Raw genomic sequence first — 6,252 nt, 5'->3', positions numbered from 1 at the left:
TATAAATACTGGGTTGAAGCCAAACCTGAAAATCGCACTCTAAAAAATCAGTTTCTCTTCTAATCGATTGTTGCTTCCGACTTTTCTTACTCTACCAATTTTCTGCAACCACCTTGCTTTGATTTCGATATCAAAGCTGTTAATATTCGAAATCCGGGTCTACATCAATTGCGACTTTGAGACCGACAACTTATACGATGGTCGTATAAAACCTTTAAGGTCAGGTTTTGTACCGTGCATACTCTATTTTTACGTGCTTCAATAACATCAGGTTGGTATTTCAATTTTCGGCATTGTATTTAATTTTCGTTCACTTTGTGTACACTCTGCTTCTACCCCTTTCTTCCATTGTGTCTATCGCGAAGGATAGATTCAAACCCGTGTAGGTATATTGGTTTGATTTAGATTCCGGTCTTTAGTTTTTGTTATCTCGAACTATAAAGTTCCTTTTATAGATCTTGGTTTTGTTCCTCGTTGATAAAGTTTTAAATTTTATTTATAAAGATTTAATATTATTGTTTTCTAATCCGCTTAAATAAATTATTCAACAATCTTAAAGGTTTTAAAATGGACCCCGGCAATTTTGAATCATGAATCAAGATCTAGTCAAGCTCGACAGTTTCGACGGGAATAATTATACCCGCTGGGCGGATAAAGTGAAATTTATGTTGATGGTGTTGAAACTTTACTATGTTTTGAACCCAAACTTGACCCCTATTCCTGAAAATCCGGTTCCCGTAGAGGGAAAAGTACCAGATAGTGCATTGATAGCCGATCTGCAGAGGCTTATCCGCAAAGAAGAGGAAACTCTTGCTTGCGAACATATAAAGAATGCCCTATCCGACCGGCTATTTGACTTATACTCTCCTATCACCGATCCAAGAGAATTGTGAAAGCTCTGGAGTTCAAGTATAAGGCACAAGAGGATGGAACTAATAAATACCTCATGTCTCAATACTTGAGGTTCCAGATGGTTGATGATAAACCAATCTTGGAGCAAGTTCACGAACTCCAAGTGTTGGTTAATAAATTGAAAATGCTTTCCATAACTCCTCCCGAAATCTTCCAAGTGGGGGCAGTCATTGATAAACTGCCCCATCTTGGAAGGATTTTTCAAAATGCATAATGCATAAGTCTGAAGATTATTCTTTAGATGATTTGCTAAAACATTTAAGGATGGAGGAAGAGGCCCGAAATGGGATAAGAGAGGCAAGTCGATTTTGAGTGCTAAGAGCGTGCAGGCTGGTAGCAAAGGAAAGGGAAAGTTTGGGGGACCAAACAATGGGGGATCAAGCAAAAGGTGGAATGCGGGTCCTCAAAAGAAAGGTTTCAAGAGGCCAGGTTAACACTCCAATTCTGGCCCACATTTGAAGAGAGTCGGAAAGGGTCACGTCTGCGGAGAGGCAGGACATTATGCTAGGAAATGCAAACATAGGAAGTCCGGACCCCCAACTACGAATACAATTGAGGGCATTCAAAATCTTGTGGCAAACCTACACATGGATGAGATCGACATGCTTTCCGAGGCTTCAACCAGGATTGTGGCGAGTTGAGGTGGCCAGTACTTAGACACTGGTGTCACAGTTCATGTGTGGCACCAAATCTATGTTTATTACCTATGGACCAATGAGAGAAGGAAAGCAAGTGATGGTGGCAAACAACGACAGAGCGGATGTCGTTGGCATGGGTACAATACTACTCAAATTCAATTCCGACAAGACTGTCACCCTCAAAAATGTTCTTCACGTGCCTTTTATCAACAAGAATCTAGTTTCTGCTTCTAAACTCGATGAAAACGGGTTTAGACTCAACATAGAGTCTAGAAAGCTCGTAATTTACAAAAGAAATTCTTTTTGTTGGTAAGGGATACTACCATCTCGGTTTGTATCGCCTAAATTTGAGGGAGGATGATGATGAGGCCGGACCGAGTGGATCTGTGAGTAGTAATGTTAATGGTGTGACTGATCAAGTAGTTGATTTTTTCGTTTCTACAATCAATGTAATTCCCGACTCTATCAATAAAGTTAATCATTTGAATTATTTTGCTTGTTCTATCTCTTTATGGCACAAACATTTAGCACATACAAATGTAAAAATATTGAAAAAAAAATGCAAAATAAAGGATTGATCAAAATTGAAAACAAGGATTTTGTAAAATGTGAAACTTGTGTAAAATCAAAGTTTACAAAGAAACATTTTCCTTCAGTTAAATGGGACATATCAATTTTAGAGTTAATTCATTCTGACATTTGCGAATTAAATGGAATTCTTACTCGTGGAGGTAAAAGGTATTTCATTACATTTTCGATGACTTCAACCGGTTTTTACATATTCACTTATTACACTCAAAAGATGAAGCTTTTGAAGTTTTAAATTATATAAAGCTGAAGTAGAAATCAACTTGAAAAATGAATCATAATACTTCGATCAGACAGATGTGGTGAATATTAATAGAGAGTTTGATACATTCTGCGAAGAGAATGAAATCAAACATGAACGCACCTCACCATTTACTCCTCAACAAAATGGTTTGGCGGAAAGAAAGAACCGAACCCTTGTTGAAATGGTCAACTATATGTTGAACCAATCGGGTCTGCCAAACAATTTATGGGGAGAAGCCCTATTGACTGCTTGCCATGTTCATAACAGAATCACTAGTGTGATTCCAACGAGTCCATACGAACTCTGGAAAGGAAGGAAACCAAACTTGAACTATTTTAGAGTCTGGGGATGTATTGCCTACTACCAAACCCCTATCCAAAAAGATCTAAATTGGGAACCCGTGCTATTAAAAGCGTATTCGTTGGATATGCTAGAAGTAGCAAGGCTTATAGATTATTGGATAAGAACTCAGGAATCATAGTAGAATCCAGAGATGTGGAGTTCTTTGAAGATAAGTTCTCAGATGATGCTGAAAACTCAGTACCAACATTGACCTCTAATCTTCCTTGCACATCTCGTGATAGTTCGAAAATCTCAAATAAGGTTGACAAACCACGTAGAAATACACGAGCAAGAAAAGAGAAAATTCTAAGAGATGATTTCTTCTCATACTTAGTAGAAGGACCGCAAAAGAAAGTGACGAGAGAGGTCATTTTCTCCATCAATATAAAAGATGATCCTAAGACTTTTAAAAAGGCTATGACTTCAAGGGATGCTCCACTACGGAAAGAAGCAATAAATGATGAAATGGACTCTATCATGGGTAGGTACTTAGGAATTGTCTGATTTACCCAAGGGAGCAAAACCCATAGGTTTTAAATGGTTATTCAAAAGGAAGCTACATCCGGATGGTTCAATTTCGGCTTTCAAGGCTAGATTGGTAGCTAAAGGGTATAAACAGAGGGAGGGAGTCGATTATTTTGACACCTATGCTCCAATTGCTAGAATTAGTTCTATTCGAACTCTTATAGTAATTTCAGCCATAAAAGGTCTGTATATCCATCAAATGGATGTAAAGACAGCCTTTTGAATGGCTATCTAAAGAGGTTTATATGGAGCAACCTGAAGGGTTTGTGGTACCCGGACAAGAGAACAAAGTGTGTACACTTATAAAATCTCTATACAGGTTAAACCAAGCCCCCAAACAGTGGCACAAAAGATTTGATACGACTATCACTTCTTTCGGGTTCCAACATAATGGGGCCGACAGATGCATTTACTCAAAATGAACGAGAGGATCCACTGTGATAATTCGTCTGTATGTAGATGATATGCTGATCATCGGAACCAATCTAGAAGGTATCCTTGAAACTAAAGGCTACTTATCCTCGAACTTTAAGATGAAAGATCTTGGAGAAGTAGATACCATCCTTGGGATAAAAGTCAAAAGGTCAGCATCTCAAATCTCTCTAAGTCAATCCCACTACATAGAGAAGACACTGACCAAGTTTCAACATTTGAATATAAAGGAGTTTAACATTCCATTTGATTCAAGTGTGAAACTTGATAAAAACACTGGTAGAGCTCTACTAGAGTATGCTAGTGCAATAGGATGCATGATGTATGCGATGCATTGCACTAGACCGGATATTGCTTTCGCAATGAGTAGACTGATTCAATATACCAGCAATCCCGGTCCAGATCACTGGAAAGTTATCGGTAGAGTATTGGGTTACTTGAAGAGACCAGTGATCTAGAGTTAACATACACGACACATCCAGGAATCTTGGAGGGGTATTCTGATGCCAGTTGGATAGATCACTCTAGTGATTCTAAATCCACAAGTGGGTGGATTTATACCCTTGCCGGTGGGGGAACTTCTTGGGCGAGCAAGAAACAATCGTGTATAACCCATTCGACTATGGAAGCCAAATTTACTGCCCTTGCTGCAGCGGGCAAAGAGGCCGAATGGACCAGAGATCTATTAACAGATATCCATTTTTAGCCTCGACCAACTCCTTCTATTCCCATGTATTGTGACAATGAGGCCACTCTGTCAAAAGTATACAATGTTGTGTATAATGGGAAGTCGCGACATATAGGTCTCCGACACAATTTCGTGAGACAATTAATTGCTGATGGTACCATAAGTATTGTGTATGTCAAGTCTTGTGGGAACTTGGCAGATCCGCTAACCAAGCCTCTGACGAGAGACTTAGTAGGATCAACTACCCGAAACATGGGTCTAAAACCACGTAGAATCAATTAGTGATGGAAACCCAACTTGAATTTAGTGCTCCTATCTATCAAGTTTAAAAGGTAACAACAAGTCACTAACTGATAGAAGGTACTATCAACTGATAGATCCATGTAAGGTAAATGATAGTACGGTGTGCCGAGAATAAGGATGAGTTAATCTCTTAACAAAGTTTAGAGGCATCTTAGCAACAAAGATGTTATAGAACTTTGCCTATATGACTAAGAGGTGGTGCCGCCTCAAAAGTAAAGTAGTGGTTCCTCTCCTAAAAGGTCATGAAACAGGGTTTAGTGCATGGCCATATTCGCGCTCAGGGAGAAAGCAAGGATGTTAGATTATGTATGTAAGTAAGTCGGAGAGATCACAAGATTCAAGGTTTAAATCCTAAGGATACCATTGAATTGATCTCTCATTGCATACTTGCATAAAACAGGGTTTAATCTTAGTGATACCACTGTGACATTGTCTAATGTGAATGTCAGAAAACTTTCCAGCCTCGTGGGGGATTGTTGGAAATTATATGTGAGGTTGGAGGTTTTCCTCCATCCCACATTGTTAGATAAAAAAAATTCTAGAGAAGCTTATAAGGCTTTCTCTAGAATTGGGCTTTAAACATATGAGTAGACTCATGGTGGGGGTCTTGAGTGGAAGGCCCAACGCACACGCGCGCGTGTGGCCGAGGCCGCGGGCTCGAGATTCGCGAAAGTGGCACGAGGAGGCGCACTACGCACTTCGCATGCCGTATTAGAGCAGAAGGAGCCTCGCCCCGAGCTCCGAGTATCTTTTTGGTACAAAGTCGAGAAAGAAGGAAATTAATTGAATTTAAAATCGGTTTTAAAACCGATTCTGGCACGATTTTAGAGATAGAGATCATTGGAGGATAATCTTCCAACCTCTCCACAATCATGTCATAGTACAAGACATGTCAATAACCTTAAAGAAATTAACATAACTTGCTGCATTGCAAAAATGGATTTAGAATTCTGATGCTTGTTCTCCCCTTGGGTTTGAGAAAAACAGGCATGTAGGAACTTTCCAGATCCACGCGTATTCATATCAAGTTAAGAAAATGAAAATCACACAAATCCAACTAAAACCAAAGTAGGCGACAAGCCGACAACAACAATGAAAATGGATGGAACAAGATGAGAAAACAAAAACAAGACAAAGGCACTACCAAACTGTGCTACATTCCATTCAATTGGTTGCACTTATTTTGATTAAAAAATTCAGCAAAAATCCTGAAGAGAAATGGCCTCTCTTCAACAAGTTAATCTCACAATCAAGAGTTCAAGGACCAACCATCATATGATTTTGTTTTGTGATGCCCAGGACTCCCCAACCACATTCATACTATACCGACTGAATGTTGGAAATTATATGTGAGGTTGGAGGTTTTCCTCCATCCCACATTGGTAGATAAAGAAATTCTAGAGAAGCTTACAAGGCTTTCTCTAAAATTGGGCTTTGAACATATGAGTAGACTCATGGCGGGGGTCTTGAGTGGAAGGACCAACGCACACGCGCGCGCGTGGCCATGGGCGCGAGATTCGCAAAAGTGGCGCGAGGAGACGCGCTTTGCACTTCGATCGAAGCAGAAGGAGCCTCGCCCC

General features: G+C 39.7%; 1 protein-coding gene across 3 annotated transcripts in view; it reads right to left on the bottom strand.

Annotated features, from left to right (window-relative positions):
- The window catches only part of LOC112528948 (cytochrome b5-like), an 11,377-nt gene that overhangs the window by 1,279 nt on the left and 3,846 nt on the right, over nt 1-6,252 (bottom strand). The gene's annotated exons all lie outside the window — the stretch shown is intronic.

The sequence above is a fragment of the Cynara cardunculus genome, assembly GCF_001531365.2.
Source record: "Cynara cardunculus var. scolymus isolate 2C chromosome LG 16, CcrdV1, whole genome shotgun sequence".
NCBI classification, from domain to species: Eukaryota; Viridiplantae; Streptophyta; class Magnoliopsida; order Asterales; family Asteraceae; genus Cynara; species Cynara cardunculus.
Note: the sequence above shows the minus strand (reverse complement) of the source record. Positions and strands in the feature narration are given on the sequence as shown.